This window comes from Mytilus californianus, unplaced genomic scaffold, assembly GCF_021869535.1.
Source record: "Mytilus californianus isolate M0D057914Y unplaced genomic scaffold, xbMytCali1.0.p SCAF_5, whole genome shotgun sequence".
Taxonomy (NCBI): Eukaryota; Metazoa; Mollusca; class Bivalvia; order Mytilida; family Mytilidae; genus Mytilus; species Mytilus californianus.
Window position 1 is genome coordinate 87,508,825 of NW_026262701.1, and position 22,532 is coordinate 87,531,356.

At 33.6% G+C, this 22,532-nt stretch overlaps 2 long non-coding RNA genes across 2 annotated transcripts in view; one reads left to right on the forward strand and one right to left on the reverse strand.

Moving 5' to 3' along the window:
* Positions 1–21,235, reverse strand: part of LOC127701726 (uncharacterized) — a 51,820-nt gene extending 30,585 nt beyond the window's left edge. Inside the window, exons 1-2 of the long non-coding RNA XR_007982166.1 lie at positions 20,449–21,235; positions 4,688–4,872 (exon numbers count right to left, since the gene is read on the reverse strand). This is a non-coding gene — a long non-coding RNA (uncharacterized LOC127701726). The remainder of the gene's footprint in view (positions 1–4,687; positions 4,873–20,448) is intronic.
* The window catches only part of LOC127701716 (uncharacterized), a 65,861-nt gene that overhangs the window by 2,437 nt on the left and 40,892 nt on the right, over positions 1–22,532 (forward strand). Inside the window, exon 2 of the long non-coding RNA XR_007982153.1 lies at positions 16,324–17,162. This is a non-coding gene — a long non-coding RNA (uncharacterized LOC127701716). The remainder of the gene's footprint in view (positions 1–16,323; positions 17,163–22,532) is intronic.

The following is a 22,532-nucleotide window of genomic DNA, read 5'->3' on the forward strand; positions in this document are numbered from 1 at the left end:
GACGCATGTTGTGCACCCAGTGTGATGTGTTTTGCGTACTGTGTGATGCGTTTGATGATAAGATTTAGAGTCAATTAACATATTAGTTCTGTTAATATGTAACAAAAAGGGCATGAATTTTTCCATCCTTAATAAACTAATTATTAAGTATATATGTACCGCTTCCTCATATCCTTGCCCTAATTTAGAGATTTAAAAGTACTATTATGTCAGTAATCTGACAGAGCTAACTATACATTTTCATTCTAAATTTATCAAATCACTTATCATCGAAGTAAAACTGTCCATAAGGCATAAACAAACTTAATAATTTCATTTATACACATTACATTGTAGTTTTCCGTTGAGTAAACGAATTAAGATCTGACTATATGACAATAGAAGACATATGAAATTTCTTTAATTGATATAAAGAAACTTGCAGATATAAGTCAAACATGCTCGTATAAGTCTCATGCACGGTGAACATATTAACATTAACAACGAATTCCGGATCTCTTGTCTATATATATTCAAAAATAATTCATATACTCACAAGTAATTAATTGATTGGCCAAAAGTAAATCATATTTATGAGTTTGTTACGATCATCTATTTCATATAAAATTAATATCACATGTCTATAAATTATAGATAAGGCCACACCAATTTAATTTCTTGTTCTACGAATTTTTCGAGTCCAAAAATTAGGGCGAGCGAGCGAGCGATTTGAAATAAGTAAAGGCGAGCGATTTAATTATTTTAAAAGAATACTTTTGCTATCAGACATTCAGAATTGTAATAAAAGTTTGTCAGCGGCTTGACCGCACGTATTTATGTATCCGGTATCTATTTATTTTAACCATATGTGCAATATGAGTATGTCAGCAATCCACAGTTGTAATCTTGCACGTGTTGTCATGTATAATGTAGTTCAGTTATATGATATTTGACTTGAATAGTGAACATGAATAAAATGTAGTCTCTTTACAAAGTCTGCATGGATTATTTAGGTTCCATATGGAACCACAGTTGTCCTCAAGTTACAACCCGACAAAAGGTGCCACGCAATCAAACAGTCTATAAAAAATCTTTTATATGAGCATGCAGTATTAATTTGACATATACAATACTTTTTTTGTCATGGCGGACTTTTATATCTAAATAAAATAAATAAATTACTACACGGTATGGGTTTTGCTCATTCGAGAAATTATGTCGTACAGTGATCGAAATGAGAAGACTTTGATTTTCTTAGTTATTCAAAAATCATGTTTATACAACATGAACATGATTTCAACAATTTGCGTTGACACTTTAGTATCTAATATTTCTCTGGTTCATCACACTGGCTACAGGGTGTCAACATGGCTTGAGGCTATTTTGTCTAGCATTAGGACAAAACGTAATCTAAAGTATTTGTAACATTTTGTAACAGGAATTTCTTTATCAATGAAGGTAAAATACTTATTTGGCGTATCGTGGTGTCTGAGTGAACGGATATAAACTACAAAAAAAAAAGAGTTAAAAAACCAAATTTCTGACTGAAATTAAAGGTAAAACAAGATCTCGATTTATCTTTCAAGTTTGTAATTCCTTTATCCTCAATTGTTAATATTTTCTGAAGTACTACAGTTATGTTATTAAAATTTCAGAGAGTTATACTGTTCATGAGCAAGCTAGGACCAGTCAAAATTGGACTAGTCCAAAACAGCATACAACGTAAAAAAAAATGTTTTTAATCTGGTGGCATTATAATGTATATGTGGCATTATAATGATGGACTATATTAAATGAACAGAAAGTCACATTTACATCGTGAAAAAAAAACGCCGGGGAAATGGAAGGGATCTTGTATCATTTCCCCCCTCATAATCATAATTAATCAATTAAAAAAAAATATATATTTAATTCAATTCAATGCCTCTTAAAGCATGAATGGTGCTAATTTTCTGCCGATATTTTTTTTTTTTTATCGTTTTCTACAAAAACATGAGCACTGCCATTAATCTGAATTGATGTGTGGCAAAACTTTCGTACTATTTCACAAAAAGCAGGTAAACAAATACATTTTATTTTGTACAAATGAAGTATCCTGTTACTCTATACACATCTGGCGCTATTCAATAAGTCACATTTGTTTTATTGAGCCAGCGGTAATATGGATATTTTGTTTTGCGTGACAGTTCATTTCAGGGTCCTCTTCGCGGACCGCGTTTAAAACTTTGTCGATTTCGTTGAAAATTATTGTGTACAGTGTTGTTTTTTCATAAAGATCCGACGACCTCGAAAGAATGCATTTTGGCTATTATCTAGACTTTCTCTCATTATATGTTTATATCTATTATTTTTAGCAAAAAAACTAGGGTACTAATTATGTTAAGGAAATACATCGTTGCTTCCAAGTCCAAGCACTATTTTTGCAATATTAATGTATGATTTGTTTTATTTACTGCTATTTAAAGATTTCGTCGGAATGAATTCTGTTTCAAAATAAATTCTTAACACCGAATTTTGTTGAAATCTACTGAAAGCAAATAAAACGTACAACCCTTATAAATATCAACAGCTGTTTGCATTAAACAACAAATAAATTAACCTAACCCGAAACCCCACAATTCTATTTTATCCTTTTGCTTTTCTGATCTCTGTACTGTTTCAATTAGAACATAGGTGTATAAAAAACTTTGTACATCCATGATTAGAACATGTACATCAAAGTCGCATATTGACATGTCGTAATTTATAAAATCTAAGAGTCAAGCTGAGTGATATCTCCGAGGCTTGGCCACTGGATTTGTTGTTTTGAATAATTGATTTATAAGGCTTTAGTCAGTTGCGTTATCTGATCAGTCACAAGAACTTAGAAAATTTACAATATGGTTTTGTGGAAAATTGAAGGAACCCAATTGGTGAAAAAAGAAAAGTCTGAAGATAGCATTATTATACGATGTTTGAAGGATTCTTCGAAACTTTGACATGTAGAGGTATGTAAACACACGTAGCTTTAGTATATATAGTCAAACAAATAGTCGTTAAATCAATGATTTAAATAGATGGGTAAATTATTTAATGACGATAGGAGTCAAGCTCCGAGGGGTCAATGATGCCGTTTTCCATATTAAACATTCACATAACAGAAAAAAAATTATGACATGTTTATAATGTGTTTTTGTCTTATTTTGACATGAGAACTTATTTAGCAATCTAATGATTTTGAAAAGAGAAGTAAAAGATAATAAAAAACGTTGTTTACTTGTCAACCGGCAATTAAATTATTGGAGTAAGCAAAATCCATAGCTTAGAATCTTAGACCTGGAACTTACAATAGATAAATGTATCAGTCCAAGCTTGGACATTCAGAATGTTTTACTTATATAAATATTAAAGTCATATTTTCATCTTTCCGTGAATTTCTCTTGATTACCATGACAACATTGCACTGATCGCTGATACTGTTTAATATCTAATTTATATGTCTTTATTAATCATAACATTTTTTCATGGACACTGTATATCTCATTTGTCTGTTATCGTCAAAATACTGCCTATATATGTATATATATATATATTTGGTGTACAAAAACCTTTGCACCTTTTGTTTGCAGTATATCATCTTTTCCGCAAGTTTATTGTTTTCTGTTTAGTATTAAATTTATAATTAAGATCCATTTATTACATCAGTGATCCGTTTATTTGGCAATCGCCTATGGCAGTCAGCAGGGTTTAAGAACATTTGTTGTTCGACCTGTTAGTAAATGCGTTTTGTTAAAATATACTTTTTCACTTTTTTGGTCTTTTGGAAAATGTTGTTTGTGCTGTATTTAGACCCCTCTAACAAGAAATTTGTTTTGCATGCACACATATAAAAATTGCGGTTTTTATCCAACGCAACCGTAGGTTTGAACGTTGTTTTCAATTTAGACTTGTATATATATATATATATATATATGTTTAGAAAACATCAAAAACACTGAACTTCAATTTCTAAGAACCAGGCATGAGGGTGTTAGGAAGTTTCTGTCTGTCGTATGTGCATCATCCTTGGTCTCATTTTATAGGACTGAGACATGGACTAACGTCAGGGATTTCGTTTCTACAAATTTCATTAAAACCTTTACTAAATTCTTCCATAGATATAAAGATTTGGTTTTGAAGTGTAGAAAACTTATTTCAAACGTGATAACACATCCTCATTTTTATGGAGATGTTGTTTACCGTGCCCAGAAATTTAGAAACAATCTTGGAGCCGGTAACAAGAAGCTCTCTTAGCACTTAATATCTTCTCCGAGAGTATCTTAATACTGTCTCAGTGAATTAGAGTGTAACAAGAAGCAATCTTATGTCAATCTTAGAATGATTGACAGCCCTTCAGGTAGATTCATGGTATACTGCCATCTTGGATTGTACAATCTCAGTACAAAATTGGTCTAGTTATTTGCCCAAATCTGCAAATTTGGAGACAGATTTGCAATTTATTGGTTAGATTGTTTATTTATATAAAGAAAACTTGGTGATTTATTGTATTATTCAAAATATTCAAACAAATATCAAATTTTGTGTTTTTAGAATCATTTTTGTCGAGCCTGCGACTTTTGTCGAGCCTGCGACTTTTGTCGCAGAAAGCTCGACATAGGGATAGTGATCTGGCAGCGGCGGCGGCGTTAGCTAACTTCTTAAAAGCTTTATATTTTAGAAGGTGGAAGACCTAGATGCTTCATACTTTGTATATGGATGCCTCATGTTACGAAGTTTCCGTCAGTCACATGTCCAATGTCCTTGACCTCATTTTCATGGTTCAGTGACTACTTGAAAAAAAAGTTAAGATATTTTGTAATGTTAAATTCTCTCTTATTATAAGTAATAGGATAACTATATTTGGTATGTGCGTACCTTGCAAGGTCCTCATGCCTGTCAGACAGTTTTCACTTGACCTCGACCTCATTTCATGGATCAGTGAACAAGGTTAAGTTTTGGTGGTCAAGTCCATATCTCAGATACTATAAGCAATAGGTCTAGTATATTCGGTGTATGGAAGGACTGTAAGGTGTACATGTCCAACTGGCAGGTGTCATCTGACCTTGACCTCATTTTCATGGTTCAGTGGTTATAGTTAGGTTTTTGTGTTTTGGTCTGTTTTTCTTATACTGTATGCAATAGGTCTACTATATTTGGTGTATGGAATGATTGTAAGGTGTACATGTCTAGCTGGCAGGTGTCGTCTGACCTTGACCTCATTTTCATGGTTCAGTGGTTATAGTTTAGTTTTTGTGTTTTGGTCCGTTTTTCTTATACTTTATGCAATAGGTCTTCTATATTTGGTGTATGGAATGATTGTAAGGTGTACATGTCCAACTGGCAGGTGTCATCTGACTTTGACCTCATTTTCATGGTTCAGTGGTTATAGTTTAGTTTTTGAGTTTTGGTCTTTCTTCTTATACTATATGCAATAAGTCAACTATATTTGGTGTATGGAAATATTCTATGATGTACATGTCAGTCTCGCAGGTTTTATTTGACCTTGACCTCATTTTCATGGTTCATTGCTCAGTGTTAAGTTTATGTGTTTCAGTCTGTTTTTCTTAAACTATAAGCAATAGGTCAGCTATATTTGTTGTATGGAAGGATTGTAAGCTGTTCATGTTTGACTGGCATGGTTCATCTGACCTTGACCTCATTTTCACGATTCATTGGTCAATGTTTAGTTTTCATGGTTAAGTCTGTTTCTTATAAACTATAAGCAATAGGTCAACCATATTTAGTGTATTGAATGATTGTAAGGTGTACATGTATTTCTCGTTTGGTTTATATGACCTTGACTTCATTTTCTTGGATCATGTTAAGTTTATGTAATAGTTGTAGTAAAGCTTTCATTTAGGACTATCAACATAACATCAATGGTTAGTAAAGAAGGCGAGACATTTCAGCATGTGCACTCTTGTTTTCAAATAAGCCATTTAAGGGGAGATAACTCTGTTAGTAACAAATATATACTGAACTGATAGAGAAATTTTTAATTTTTACTTGTAGCAAGAAAACAAGTTCAGTGACACCATTTTTTCTTTTTCTTTTTTTAAAACATATTATAAAACCTATCTTCTTACAATTTATTTCAAAATTCTATCTCACAGAATTTTTTTTATGCACACAAATGTGTTTTTTTCATGAACAATCTAACCAAATTTAGACAATTTTCAACAACTCATAGCTTGGAAAATAGCACAGTGACCCATACTTTTTATTAAATTTTTGAAAAAAGCATAGTAAAATCTTCCTTTTGGCAAAGTATAAGAAAATTCTATCTCAAAAAGTATATACTTATGATCTTTCCTTAAGACATAATTTTTTTTTTTCAATTTCTTACGAATTTAAGGGAATTCTTTGCATTCCCTTATCAAAAACTTATCAATTCGGGTAACTCGAAAACATCTTAATTTTTTTGTCCTTTAGGAAGAATTCTTTGCATCAACTTAACCATTTACGAGCGTAACACGATTCTTTCTTAACACGTTTAAATGTAAGTGTGGCTCTACCCATCCCTTCCCCCCACACTGTTTTTACAAAAACTGAAGAACATTTATTTCATAATTTGTTTACAGAAGTCCAATATCAAATATTTCATACAATTCAACAAGAAACAATTAATTCCCCAAAACATCGAGCAATTGAGCAATCTCGGAAGAAAGTTGAATGTTGAAAGTGGGTTTTAACTTTTCAATTTTTATTATAACAGGTGTAACAATTCATCTGTTTTGTAACCTAATACACGCTATGTAGAGGTCATCACATGCATATAATATTATCAACCTTTTTAAATCTTTGAATACGTTTATAACATTTTTCCACATTTAGACAATAGAGATAACCATATAAAATATTCTTGTAAAAATTTACAACCTTTAACTCATTGATCCTTCGTGATTCTGCACACTATACGCGCCTCACATTATTTTCCACAAACACCCAACTTCAGGAACATAATTATCATTTTTAATTCCGGATGTTTCCCCGATTTCGAAGTTCCAATGATTTAAACATATTAAACAAAACTAAAAATAATCTTGCCCTCCTTCTAAATGCAGTTTGTTTTTTTTATGTCATTCTGTTAAATATGGACTGATTTTTTTTGTAATGTGTTTATTGTCAAAAACTACATGTATAAATAATCATAGTAAGTATAAGTCCATAGTACATCAGCAAAATCGAGACAAGTACATATAGTAGATATTTTGAATCATTTGACAAACTTATAAGTAAATAATAATAATGGTATACAAAGAAAAACTAACCTGGGCAGCATGGATTTGGTAGATATTTTTATTACGTAAAAATTTACTTGTATCATCATTCTATTAGTTGAGCCAGGGGTTCCAGCAGGAGTGCGCTCTTTGCAATGGTTTATTTTTATGAAATATTATTTTTTCAATAAACAAATTTTCTTTAAGATAATTTTTAAGGCTACTATATTTACTTGTCCAACTTGCATTTTTGTTATAACCTCCTTGTGCATATATGATATTTAGTTAATAATATTATGAGGTTTCTTGTGTAGGTTTTTTCTGTTATTTTCTAATATCCCAAATAAGACTTTATTTGAATTAAGTGGTAGTTCAATTTGAACTTTTGAATATATCCATTTATTAAGTTATTCCCAAACATCAAATACTTTTCGACATGTTTATTAAACGGAAACAGGTGTCGTTATTCGTGTGGCTTTTCACAAATAACCACGGGAGTTTCCGTGTTTATTTACATTGGTAGGTAGATAAGACCAGCTTCAGTTAACAGAACAGGTGAAGGCTGCATCGCAGATACCCCACAAAGGAGTTAGCACGTACTTGAAAAACTTAGTCTGAACCTTTAATTTTCCTAAAGAAATCAGTGGGATGCGAATGTGCCAATTTTTTGTTGGATTCCTGTCAATATAATACTTCCATGCTCTGATTTAGTAATATGACAAATACAAAAACCTGTCATGCCTAAGTAAAAGGATTTTTTTCTTACTTATTCTGCTAAATCAATGATCCTGATTAAGTAAAGAACATGGGAATATCTAAGAGAAAAAGAATTTAACGGCTCAGTGCAAAAGACCACGAAAACCGAGTTTTAAACAAGAGGAAATATCCTAACCCTCCAGTACCCCGCCCCCACTCACACATGTCTTTGTGTATGTCTAAAGAGCTGCTGGATCTTTACTTTTTCCAGTTTATACTCTTTAAATAAAGTCTCTCAAAAATACATATATCTCTTATCAAGAAATTGTATATTTATAAATGCCTTTCTAAATGATCAAGGATTCCTCTTCATATTAATATTTAATATTATTCAGTATTTATCGCTAAAACCCTGGTTTTCTTAGTATTTCCATCTGGACTTGGGAATACTTGTTTTTGCCAACCCTGTTCAATATATTGTTGTATAAGATAGTCTGTCAATTTGGACACACATATATTTGTGAAGAACATTAATTTCTATCAGCGAGATCTCTCCGCCACAGTTTATCTCTTGATGATGACTGATAAGTGTGTAAACTTCGTTGACAAATATTGCATGAATATGAAAGAATGAGAACATGTTAATGATATTTAAATATAAGCCATGCTTTAACAAACTTATTAAAAGCTTAATATTTCAGAAGTTAGAAGACCTGGATCCTTCATACTTTGTTTATAGATGCCTTAAGTTATAAAGTTTCCATCTGTCAGTCTCAGATATCCATTGTCCTTGACCTCGTTTTCATGGTTCATTGACTACTTGATTTTTCGTGGTCAAGTCTATTTCTCAGATACTATGAGCAAAAGGTCTACAATATTTGGTGTATGCAATGATTGTAAGGTGTTCATGTCCAACTGGCAGGTGTTATCTGACCTTGACCTCATTTCATGATTATGTGGTTAAAGTTAAGTTTTTTTTGCTTGTTTTTCTGGTACTGTATGCATAGGTCAACTTTATATGATGTATGAAAATATTTTACGATTTGAATGTCAGTCTGGTATGTTTTATTTGACCTTGATCTCATTTTTACGGTCCATTTCTCAATTTGAAGATTTTGAGGAATTTTAGTTTTTTTGGTCTGTTTTTCTTATTCTGTAAGCAAAGCTGCAAACGGTCAACTATAATATTTGGTATATGTAATGATTGTAAGGTTTATATGTCTGTCTGGCAAGTTAATTTATGACCTTGACCTCATTTTCATGGTTCATTGACCAATCTTAAGTTTTCCTGGTTAAGTTTGTTTCTTAGATACTTTATGCAATAGGTCAACTATGTTTAAAGCATGTAATGACATGTCTGTCTGGCAGGGTTCATCTGATGTTGGCCTCATTTTCAAGGTTCATTGATGATTATTAAGTTTTCCGGGTTAAGGTTGTTCTTTAGATATGCAATAGGTCAACTATATTTAAAGTATATTTGGTGTATGGAATGATTGTAAGGTGTACATGTATTTCCAGTTTTGATTATTTGACATTGGCCTCGTTTTCTTGGATCATGTTAAGTTTATGTGATAGTTGTAGTAAAACTTTATATTAAGGACTATATCAACATGATATCAACGGTTAGTAAAGACCGTGAGACATTTCAGTGTGGGCACTCTTTTTTAATGGATGAATGTTTTAAGTTGTTCGTCTATTGTATCCTTCATCTGTCAACACTGAGTCTTGTGGATCTTAGTTTGGTTGCGGCATGTGTGTTCGACTCCAAATCTTTATTGACTAGGATTGCTAGTTTTACTGCTAAAATGTTGTGGTTCTCTCGGCACCCCATTTTCCCCCTCCAATGTAAAAAGGCTGCCTAGAATTTGCCAATAGTGATAAAAGTGGTGCTTAATACCACCTATTAATCAATCAACAATTCTTGATATATATGTAATGAACAAAATGCAAAGACCTGTTAGAATGTACCGGGAGATATACTCATCTGTTCATTTCTATTTTTCCAAAAAATTAAATTATATTTTTTTTCAGAAACCAAGTCAAGCTCAAGTTGAAGTCGGATATGACAGCCAGGATTTAGAGCCAGTCAGTATTATTATATGTGTTCTAAGTTTCTGCGATCTCTTATTAGATGCAAAATTAGCATTATAGGAAACAATTGAACCAGGTCTGCTAGAGATAGATTCTATGTGGTAATATGTATGGACATATTGATAAATACATTACCTTATTAGTTTCAAATTGTTTGCTTTGAAAGAAAATTCAAATACTACTCACTGGATATATTTACTCTGAGACTTTTGTTTAGAAAGATAAAGGTGTATTCTATACTCCTAAAAAGGAAGAAATTAATTTCTTTTACTAAGGTATCCGATGTAAATTGAGTTTTTATGGTTCAGCAATATATTAAGTATATTAATATTATGAAAGTAATAAATAATATATGTATATATATATAGATGTATATTTCTTTTCCAGGTGACAGTGGCAGTTGTAGAATACAATAATTTGAGTGTTTATTTGGGAAAAATTAGAGAAAAGACCATGACATTTGCTGAAGCAAAACTTGGGAAGCTGAACAACCAGCTGTGCAAGAATAAACGTTAGAAGCATCTCTTCAGCTGGACAAGAATGACGTTCTTGAAATAGATGAAAATTATTTGATATCCAAATTTAAAGGACATGTTAAAATTGGAAAAATATTATTATCAGAGGAGCAGAAATTGTCAATTTTTAATTCCATTACAAATTATTTAGATAAAAGAAAAAATATAAATTGAACACTCTGAATAACTTTTAAATTATGCTGTATTCTAATAATTCCAACACAGACTGTCATCGTGAAAGAACTGGGAATTTTGTAAATGTGGTGTACAATTTGTAATTATGATCAAATAGGCTTTATAGCTTTTCTCATCACTTGGCGTCCGTCGTCCGTCGTCCGTCGTCGTCCGTCGTCGGCGTTAACTTTTAAAATTTTGAACTTCTTCTAGAGAACCACTGAATGGAATGAAACCAAACATGTCATGAATGTTCCTTATGAGGTGCTGACCAAGTGTTGTTACTTTGTAGCCGATCCATCATCCAAGATGGCCGCCAGCGGGGGACTTAGTTTATAATAGGACCCTATGGGAAATGCATACAAATGACTTCTTTTAGAGAACCACTGAATTGAATGAAACCAAACATGGCATGAATGTTCCTTATGAGGTGCTGACCAAGTGTTGTTACTTTGTAGCCGATCCATCATCCAAGATGGCCGCCAGCGGGGGACTTAGTTTAGCATAAAACCCTATGGGAAATACATAAAAATGTCTTCTTTCAGAGAACCACTGAATGGAATGGAACCAAACATGGCATGAATGTTCCTTATGAGATGCTGACCAAGTGTTGTTACTTTGCAGTCGGTCCATCATCCAAGATGGCCACCAGCGGGGGACTTAGTTTAACATAGGACCCTATGGGAAATACATACAAATGTCTTCTTTTAGAGAACCACTGAATGGAATGAAACCAAACATGGCATGAATGTTCCTTATGAGGTTCTGACCAAGAGTTGTTCCTTTGTAGCCGATCCATCATCCAAGATGGCCGCCAGCGGGGGACTTAGTTTAGCATAAAACCCTATGGGAAATACATACAAATGTCTTCTTTTAGAGAACCACTGAATGGAATGAAACCAAACATGGCATGAATGTTCCTTATGAGGTGCTGACCAAGTGTTGTTACTTTGCAGTCGGTCCATCATCCAAGATGGCCGACAACAGGGAACTTAGTTTAACAAAGGACCTATGGGAAATACATACAAATGTCTTCTTTTAGAGAACCACTGAATAGAATGAAACCAAACATGGCATGAATCTTCCTTATGAGATGCTGATCAAGTGTTGTTACTTTGTAGCCGATCCATCATCCAAGATGGCAGCCAGCGGGGGACTTAGTTTTACATAGGACCCTTTGGGAAATACATAAAAATGTCTTCTTTTAGAGAACCAATAATGGAATGGAACCAAACATGGCATGAATTTCCTTATGAGATGTTGACCAAGTGTTGTTACTTTGAAGCCGATCCATCATCCAAGATGGCCGACAGCGGGGGACTTAGTTTAACATAGGACCCTATGGGAAGTGCATACAAATGACTTCTTTTAGAGAACCACTGAATGGAATTGAACCAAACATGGCATGAATGTTCCTTATGAGTTGTTGACCAAGAGTTGTTACTTTGCAGTCGATCCATCATCCAAGATGGCCGCTAGGGGGGGGGGGCTTAGTTTAACATAGGACCCTATGGGAAATACATACAAATGTCTTCTTTTAGAGAACCACTGAATGGAATGAAACCAAACATGGCATGAATCTTCCTTATGAGATGCTGACCAAGTGTTGTTACTTTGTAGCCGATCCATCATCCAAGATGGCAGCCAGCGGGGGACTTAGTTTTACATAGGACCCTTTGGGAAATACATAAAAATGTCTTCTTTTAGAGAACCAATAATGGAATGGAACCAAACATGGCATGAATGTTCCTTATGAGATGTTGACCAAGTGTTGTTACTTTGAAGCCGATCCATCATCCAAGATGGCCGACAGCGGGGGACTTAGTTTAACATAGGACCCTATGGGAAATGCATACAAATGACTTCTTTTAGAGAACCACTGAATGGAATTGAACCAAACATGGCATGAATGTTCCTTATGAGTTGCTGACCAAGAGTTGTTACTTTGCAGTCGATCCATCATCCAAGATGGCCGCTAGGGGGGGGGGGCTTAGTTTAACATAGGACCCTATGGGAAATACATACAAATGTCTTCTTTTAGAGTACCACTGAATGGAATGAAACCAAACATGGCATGAATGTTCCTTATGAAGTGCTGACCAAGTGTTGCTACTTTGTTGCTGATTTACTGTTCAAGATGGCCACCAGGATATTTTATTAAATAACGGGACCAATATTAATCAAAATTTGGCCTCAATCATTATTTGGGTATCTGTTATGATTTTTATCTATCTTTACATGATTTCTAAAACCAAAGTAGATTCAGGTGAGCGACACAGGCTCTTGAGAGCCTCTAGTTATGCATTATCATGGGTTTTTGATATTTGGCACATGGGTGTAACACTTAATGATGACATGTGGCATACCATAGATGATGACATCTGACATTGACCCTCATAGTAAAATAAAAGACTTTTAGAATGTCTGCCCCCAAACATATATGTTCTTGCATGCCATCACAAGATCATATCAATTTTACTCTGGGGTAAATTCCCAGGGTCATGTCTACTCTATATTCGAACTTTTTTTGTTATCCCTCAATCATACAGATAATCACCCTAAATTTTATATCTTATTCAAATCCTTGTTAATATAGGTCTAGTTCGCCATAGTTTTTGTCATTTATATATAAGGGGTCCGGTCTTACACCCTTCAAATGTAAAGTTCAAAATGTACTCATATCCTTACCTCTAAACTATACATAATTTTAACTGTCAAAACAACACTTTTATATTACACAATAGGGCGCATATCTCACATGGAGGATCCTCAAACCTCTCGTATCATAAATTATTAAAAATATGAAAAACTCATATTTTTCAACCCCTTAAACATAAATATTCTATACTGCCAATATAGGACGGTTTTTGTCGAGCCTGCGACTTTTGTCGCAGAAAGCTCGACATAGGGATAGTGATTCGGCTGCGGCGGCGGCGTTAGCTAACTTCTTAAAAGCTTTATATTTTAGAAGGTAGAAGACCTGGATGCTTCATACTTTGTATATGGATGCCTTATGTTACGAAGTTTCCGTCAGTCACATGTCCAATGTCCTTGACCTCATTTTCATGGTTCAGTGACTACTTGAAAAAAAAGTTAACATTTTTTGTAATGTTAAATTCTCTCTTATTATAAGTAGTAGGATAACTATATTTGGTATGTGCGTACCTTGCAAGGTCCTCATGCCCGTCAGACAGTTTTCACTTGACCTCGACCTCATTTTATGGATCAGTGAACAAGGTTAAGTTTTGGTGGTCAAGTCCATATCTCAGATTCTATAAGCAATAGGTCTAGTATATTCGGTGTATGGAAGGACTGTAAGGTGTACATGTCCAACTGGCAGGTGTCATCTGACCTTGACCTCATTTTCATGGTTCAGTGGTTATAGTTAAGTTTTTGTGTTTTGGTCTGTTTTTCTTATACTGTATGCAATAGGTCTACTATATTTGGTGTATGGAATGATTGTAAGGTGTACATGTCTAGCTGGCAGGTGTCATCTGACCTTGACCTCGTTTTCATGGTTCAGTGGTCAAAGTTAAGTTTTTGAGTTTTGGTCTTTTTTTCTAATACTATATGCAATAGGTCAACTATATTTGGTGTATGGAAATATTTTATGATCTATATGTCAGTCGCGCAGGTTTTATATGACCTTGACCTCATTTTCACGGTTCATTGCTCAGTGTTAAGTTTTTGTGTTTTGGTCTGTTTTTCTTAAACTATAAGCAATAGGTCAACTATATTTGTTATATGGAAGAATTGTTAACTGTACATGTCTGCCTGTCATGGTTCATCTGACCTTGACCTAATTTTCATGGTTCATTGGTCAATGTTTAGTTTTCTTGGTTAATGTTAAGTTTATGTGACAGTTGTAATAAAGCTTTATATTTAGGACTATCAACATAATATCAATGATTAGTAAAGAAGGCGAGACATTTCAGCGTGTGCACTCTTGTTTTTGTTGCACCATAGAGTTTTGTTTATGTATTGCTTATTCTTGATTTATTTTAAAGAGAAGTTTCTTCTTAGAAGGGTTTGAAATGAAGTGAACTATTTGTGTTTAATTACATATACCTGTAAATGTATTAGATTTTACTGAATTAATTGCAAACAATTATTTCCACGGAGGAAGAATACTTTAAACAATAAACATTGGGATTCATAGACTGCAACAGGGAAATAGGAGAGCAGGGCAATGACTAGTGGATTTATAGACTGCAACAGGGAAATACGAGGGTGGAGTAATACACTGTAAAATTACATAGACTGTAACAGGGAGGTAGGAGGGTTTGGCAATTAATTGTAGGATTGATAGATTGCAACAGCACAATAAGAGGATGTGGCAATACACGGGGCGGGGATTCATAGACTGTAGCATTGAAATAGGAGGGTGACGCAATAAACTGATGGATTCATACTCTGCCATAGCTAAATATAGGAGGGTGTGGCAATACACGGGGGGATTAATAGACTTCAACAGCACAATAAGAGGGTGGGGTAATCAACTGGAGGATTAATAGACTGTAACAGCAACATAGGAGGGTGTGGCAATACACAAAAGGGGGGATTCATAGACTATAGCATTGAAATAAGATGGTGACACAATAAACTGAAGGATTTATACACTGCAATAGCATAATAGGAGGGTGACGCAATTAATTGTAGGAGTAATAGTCTACAACAGAACAATAAGAGGGTATGGCAATACACGGGATGATTCATAGACTGCAGCAAGGAAATAGAAGGGTGGGGCAATGAACTGAAGGATTCTACTCTGCAATAGCAAAATAGGAGGGTGTGGCAATAGACAGGAGAGGGGGGGGGGATTCATAGACTGTAGCATTGAAATAGGAGGGTGACACAATAAACTGAATGATTCATACTCTGCAATAACATAATAGGAGGGTGGGGCAATGAACTGGATAATTAATAGACTACAAAGCAAAATAAGAAAAGGGGAGTGGGGCGAGGATACAAGAACTGAAACAGGGATTAGAAGACTCATTTCATATGAATGCAAAAAAAAAAAGAAAAAAGAAATAGTTCAAAGAAAAAAAATCAGAATAAAATACACTTAAATTTAAGGAAACTATATTTGTGGACAATGAAAGTTGAAACTAAATATATCTTTCCCAGACAATCTTTTAAAACTGTAAAATGCAATGTCTTTCTGTTGAACAAATGGACAATAATTTGTAAACATATTACATGTTTCTATATTTGTTGGAACAAATTTTGAATGATTTAATACTACTTGGAAGAAATTTCTTCCAACTTGTGAGAGGATAAAAAATGAAGTGAGCAAGTTGAGTTTATTAACTAAAATAGCCTACTTTATTGGTAATGAATTACATTTTTATATGACCGCAAAAAAATTTTTGTGGTCGTATATTGGTATGACGTTGGTGTCGTCGTCCGAAGACACATTGGTTTTCGCACTCTTACTTTAGTTTAAGTGAATGGATCTCTATGAAATGTTACCATAAGGTTCAATACCACAAAAGGAAGGTAGGGATTGATTTTGGGGGTTATGGTACCAACAGTTAAGGAATTTGGGGCCAAAAAGAAGCATTTTTGTAACTTCCAGACATAACTTGTGTGTTAGTGTATGGATCTCTCTGACATTGTACCACAAGGTTCCATATCACAAAGGGAATGCTTGGATTGATTTTTGGGGTAATTGCCTCAAAATTTTAGGAATTAGGGGCTAAAAAAGGGGCAAAAAAACAAGCATTTTTCTAGTTTCATGACAATAACTTGTGTGTAAGTCTATGGATCTTTCTGAAATTGTACTACAAGGTTCCATATCACAAAGGGAAAGCTGGAATTGAGTTTGGGGGTAATTGCCCAAAACATTTAGGAATAAGGGGCCAAAAAGGGGCCAAAAATAAGCATTTTTCTAGTTTCCAGACAATAACTTGTGTTCAAGTGTATTGATCTCTCTGAAATTGTACTGCAAGGTTCCATATCACAAAGGGAATGTTTGGATTGATTTTGCGGGTAATTGCCTCAAAATTTTAGGAATTAGGGGCCAAAAAAGGGGCAACAAACAAGTATTTTTCTAGTTTCATGACAATAACTTGTGTGTAAGTCTATGGATCTTTATGAAATTGTACTACTAGGTTCCATTTTACAAAGGGAAAGCTGGAATTGAGTTTGGGGGTAATTGCCCAAAACGTTTAAGAATAAGGGGCCAAAAAGGGGGCCAAAAATAAGCATTTTTCTAGTTTCCAGACAATAACTTGTGTTCAAGTGTATGGATCTCTCTGAAATTATACTGCAAGGTACCATACCACAAAGGGAAGGCTGGGATTGATTTTTGGGGTAATTGCCTCAAAATTTTAGAAAAAAGGGGCAAAAAAACAAGCATTTTTCTAGTTTCAGGACAATAACTTGTTTGTAAGTGTATGGATCTTTATGAAATTGTACTACAAGGTTCCATATCACAAAGGGAAAGCTGGGTTTGAGTTTGGGGGTAATTGCCCTAAATATTTAGGAATATGGGGCCAAAAAACAAGCATTTTTCTAGTTTCCGGGCAATAACTTGTGTTCAAGTGTATGGATCTCTATGAAATTGTACTGCTAGGTACCATACCACAAAGGGAAGGCTGGGATTGAGTTTGGGGGTTATGAATCATAAGGGGGTTCAAAAAATTGGGGGGGGATTTTTTTTCCTTTTTTTTTTCTTTAAAATTTTCCATTTTAAATTGGTTATTTCTGATTTATATATAAAAGCAAATAATAATGATATGGTTTGAAAAGGTAAATTAAAAAATTTTAAGTTCTTAGACCACATTCATTCTGTGTCAGAAACCTATGCTGTGTCAAATATTTAATCACAATCCAAATTCAGTGCTGTATCAAGCTTGAATGTTGTGTCCATACTTGCCCCAACTGTTCAGGGTTCGACCTCTGCGGTCGTATCAAGCTGCGCCTGGCAGAGCATTTTATCTAATTTGTTGGAAGAAATTTCTACAGTCGGCGTCGTTGTAGTCGGCGGCGTCCACAAATATTCACTCTGGTTAAAGTTTTTGAAATTTTAATAACTTTCTTAAACTATCCTAGATTTCTACCAAACTTGGACAGAAGCTTGTTTATGATCATAAGATAGTATCCAGAAGTAAATTTAAAAAAAATAAAATTCCATTTTTTCCGTATTTTACTTATAAATGGACTTAGTTTTTCTGCCAGGAAATATTACATTCACTCTGTGGTATAAAGTTTTTAAAATTTTAATAACTTTCTTAAACTATCCTGGGTTTCTACCAAACTTGGACAGAAGCTTGTTTATGATCATAAGATAGTATCCAGAAGTAAATTTTGTAAAAAAAAAAAATCCATTTTTTCCTTATTTTACTTTTAAATGGACTTAGATTTTCTGCCAGGAAACAACACATTCACTCTTTGGTTAAAGTTTTTAAAATTTTAATTACTTTCTTATACTATTTTGGATTTGTACCAAACTTGGACAGAAGCTTGTTTATGATCAAAAGGTAGTATCTAGAAGGAAATTTTGTAAAAAAATAAATCCATTTTTTCCGTATTTTACTTTTAAATGGACTTAGATTTTCTGCCAGGAAACAACACATTCACTCTGTGGTTAAAGTTTTTAAAATTTTGATAACTTTCTTATACTATTTTGGATTTGTACCAAACTTGGACAGAAGCTTGTTGATGATCAAATGCTAGTATCTAGAAGGAAATTTTGTTTTCTTCCAGTTAACATTACATTCAGTCTGCAGTTAAAGTTTTTTAACATTTATTAGATTCATAAACTATCCTGGATTTTTACCAAACTTGGACAGAAGCTTCTTACAATCAAAAGATAGTATCAACAGGAATATTTTTATTGATTTACTTCCTCATTTTTGTTGAGCCTGCCATTAACAGAAAAAGTAGGCGAGACACTGGGTTCGGTGGAACCCTTACGAATTTTTAATTTATAGGTTACTGTTTCTTCATTTCATTGTGATTTGAATGTTTTGTAAAATATAAATGTAAATTTAATATATATATCCAATAAAATTGTCATATTAATGGTGTTTATTTCTCCATGTGTTCCCTTTGCCAGAGAAGAAATTTCTTCTAACAATTTTTTTTACAAAAATACCAATCAAAAGCAGAATATTAGCATATGAAATTGCAAAATTAGGTATATTCACAATAACAGCAAATTTCGACCTCTAAAAAGGACATTCTTGGATTTTCCTTTTTTATTTTGGACTCTCTTTCTAGTTGATATCAAGCGATATCTAATTCTCACTTGTTATGAAACCTATAAATTTTAAAGAAGTTGGTACAGACAAAAATAGTTCTGTATAATTAATGAATACTATATTTCTGTGTGCATAACACATTTTTGTCTGTTCATGTTAGACTAGACATGACTTGCAAACAAATTTCAAATAATGGAAGATTTACCATGCCACTTCAAGGCCATGAACAATGTGGTAATAGATTTTTATGACACTATATGAATATTTTTTCTATAATCCATCTGAATAAAAATTCTATTCAAGTTTTTATGCCCCCGCCGTAGCGGAGGGGGCATTAAGTTTTACCCTTGTCCGTCTGTATGTGTGTACGTCCCGAAATTGGTTTCTGTTCTCTAACTTTAGTTTGCCTCAACCAAATGTTATGAAACTTATACCCAATGCTTATTATCACAAAACACAGATCAAGTTAGAATTTTGGTGGCGTCACTTTTACCATTCAAGAGTTATGTCCTTTACGAATGGAAAAAATGTTGAATTTTTAGTTTCCGTTCTCTAACTTAAGTTTGCCTTAACCAAATGTTATGAAACTTATACACAATGCTTATTACCATAAAACACAGATCAAGTTTGAATTTTGGTGGTGTCACTTTTGCAATTCTAGAGTTATGTCCCTTTACAAATGGAAAAATTGCTGAATTTTTCGTTTCTGTTCTCTTACTTTAGTTTGCCTCAACTAAACGTTATGAATCTGATACACAGTGTTTGTTACCTCTAAACACAGATCAAGTTAGAATTTTGGTAGCGTCACTTTTACTGTTCTTGAGTTATTAGATATAAGAAGATGTGGTATGAGTGCCAATGAGACAACTCTCCTTCCAAGTCACAATTTGTAAAAGTAAACCATTGTAGGTTTAAGTACAGCCTACAACACGGAGCCTTGGCTCACACCGAACAGTTAGCTATAAAGGGCCCTTTATAGTGTTGTATGCAAGCAGGGGCATCATCTGTGTCCCATGGACACATTCCCCATTTATTAACTTCAAAAGGCACAATATATAATTTATCTTTTCAGTGTCTTTATGATTTCTTTTTTATAAAAGGATAAATTTATCATTTAAAATTCATGGTGTAAAAGATTTCCAGTTTCTTTAAAAGAGTATATTTATCAGAGGTCTACCAGAGAAATAAAAAATGTTATTCCATATTGATAGAACTTTAGTAGGTTTTTGTCGAGCCTGCGACTTTTGTCGCAGAAAGCTCGACATAGGGATAGCGATCCGGCGGCGGCTACGGCGGCGGCGGCGGCGGCGGCGGCGTTAGCTAACTTCTTAAAAGCTTTATATTTTAGAAGGTGGAAGGTCTGGATGCTTCATACTTTGTATATGGATGCCTCATGTTACGAAGTTTCTGTCAGTCACATGTCCAATGTCCTTGACCTCATTTTCATGGTTCAGTGACTACTTGAAAAAAAAGTTAAGATTTTTTGTAATGTTAAATTCTCTCTTATTATAAGTAATAGGATAACTATATTTGGTGTGTGCGTACCTTGCAAGGTCCTCATGCCCGTCAGACAGTTTTCACTTGACCTCGACCTCATTTCATGGATCAGTGAACAAGGTTAAGTTTTGGTGGTCAAGTCCATATCTCAGATACTGTAAGCAATAGGTCTAGTATATTCGGTGTATGGAAGGACTGTAAGGTGTACATGTCCAACTGGCAGGTGTCATCTGACCTTGACCTCATTTTCATGGTTCAGTGGTTATAGTTAAGTTTTTGTGTTTTGGTCTGTTTTTCTTATACTGTATGCAATAGGTCTACTATATTTGGTGTATGGAATGATTGTAAGGTGTACATGTCTAGCTGACAGGTGTCATCTGACCTTGACCTCATTTTCATGGTTCAGTGGTCAAAGTTAAGTTTTTGAGTTTTGGTCTTTTTTTCTAATACTATATGCAATAGTTCAACTATATTTGGTGTATGGAAATATTTTATGATCTTTATGTCAGTCACGCAGGTTTTATTTGACCTTGACCTCATTTTCAAGGTTCATTGCTCAGTGTTAAGTTTTTGTGTTTTGGTCTGTTTTTCTTAAACTATAAGCAATAGGTCAACTATATTTGTTGTATGGAAGAATTGTTAGCTGTACATGCCTGCCTAGCATGGTTCATCTGACCTTGACCTCATTTTCATGGTTCATTGGTCAATGTTTAGTTTTCTTGGTTAATGTTAAGTTTGTGTGACAGTTGTAATAAAGCTTTATATTTAGGACTATCAACATAATATCAATGATTAGTAAAGAAGGCGAGACATTTCAGCGTGTGCACTCTTGTTCTATATGAATGGGATTTTGAATAAATAAGCATATTCACCTGCGGAAAAAGTATATTCACCGTGCAAAACGTCGCGCGCTTTTACGTGTATAATAACGATACAATGTTTGACGTTTAGTTGGTTTTGGTAAATAAGTGTTATTTTATACATATTTTTCTTGCTCGGAACATGGAATAAAACAATTACTGTCTCTTGTTTCGGTAAATATGTGGTTTAATTGACTTTTGAAAAACCTAGTGACATTCACTTCGGCCGTTGGCCTCAGTGAATGTCAGTTTTTTCAAAAGTCAATAAAACCACACATTGCGATACTGGTCTTATATTCTTCTTTTATGTATCAATAATGATTCATGTACCCTGTTATAGTTGATTCTTGTTTAGGTGTTCCTAATAATTTTTTACCGGATTTTCGAAGGAAAAATCGGTTATTGATTTGAGGGTGTACAGCGGGCGTGCAGGTGGGCAGCTGCCTAACAGTGTCCGTTCATTAACATGAAAACGATTTGACAAACTTTTTTCAAATTTATATATGTTGTTTCCTGTGATTTAATAAAGGTCAAGTTCAATTTATACAATTTTAGCTTTTCTCGTTGTTGAGTTGTAGACCTTTCAGTAGCCAAAAGTGATATTTATTATAAGATTGAGTTATTTCCCTTTGAACAGAAATGGTGTAATTAATAAGTTTATGTATAGATAGTCTATCAATGATTGTATCTGTTCAATTGATTTTAGTCAGTTGTTGTCAAAAATTACTTTATACCTATTTAAGTCATGAGTGTTTTGAAGGAAGATGTCACAGTTGTTATGTGGTATTTTATTTTTGTTGGGTGCGTTAATGTTTAATTTTTACTTGATCCTGTTTGGGGGTCCAGATTTGCAAATATCATTTTCATTAGATAATAATCTATTTTTATTAAAGGATAAATTTCATTACATTACATTGTGTATATAAAGTTGTTGACATTGATAGATAAGTTGCAGATCTATATTAGTTTGTGACAAATGAAAGAAAAAATATTGGGAACTATTAATTATATATATAAAGTTTGATTACACTAAGTGTTTTTAAATAATTTTCACCTGTTATCAGATAACAAAGCATGTGGTAAATATCAATCACAGAATTATAATTTGATTTTTTTTCAGTTTCCTAAGTGTTGATGATGATAAGCTCTGTAGGACTGTATAAATATAGTTAGACTGTTCATTATTAGACATTTTGAAGATAATTACAGATAAGTTTTATAAATTTTTAAAAGACATTGTATTAATGATAAATGACATTTTGGATTTTTTTT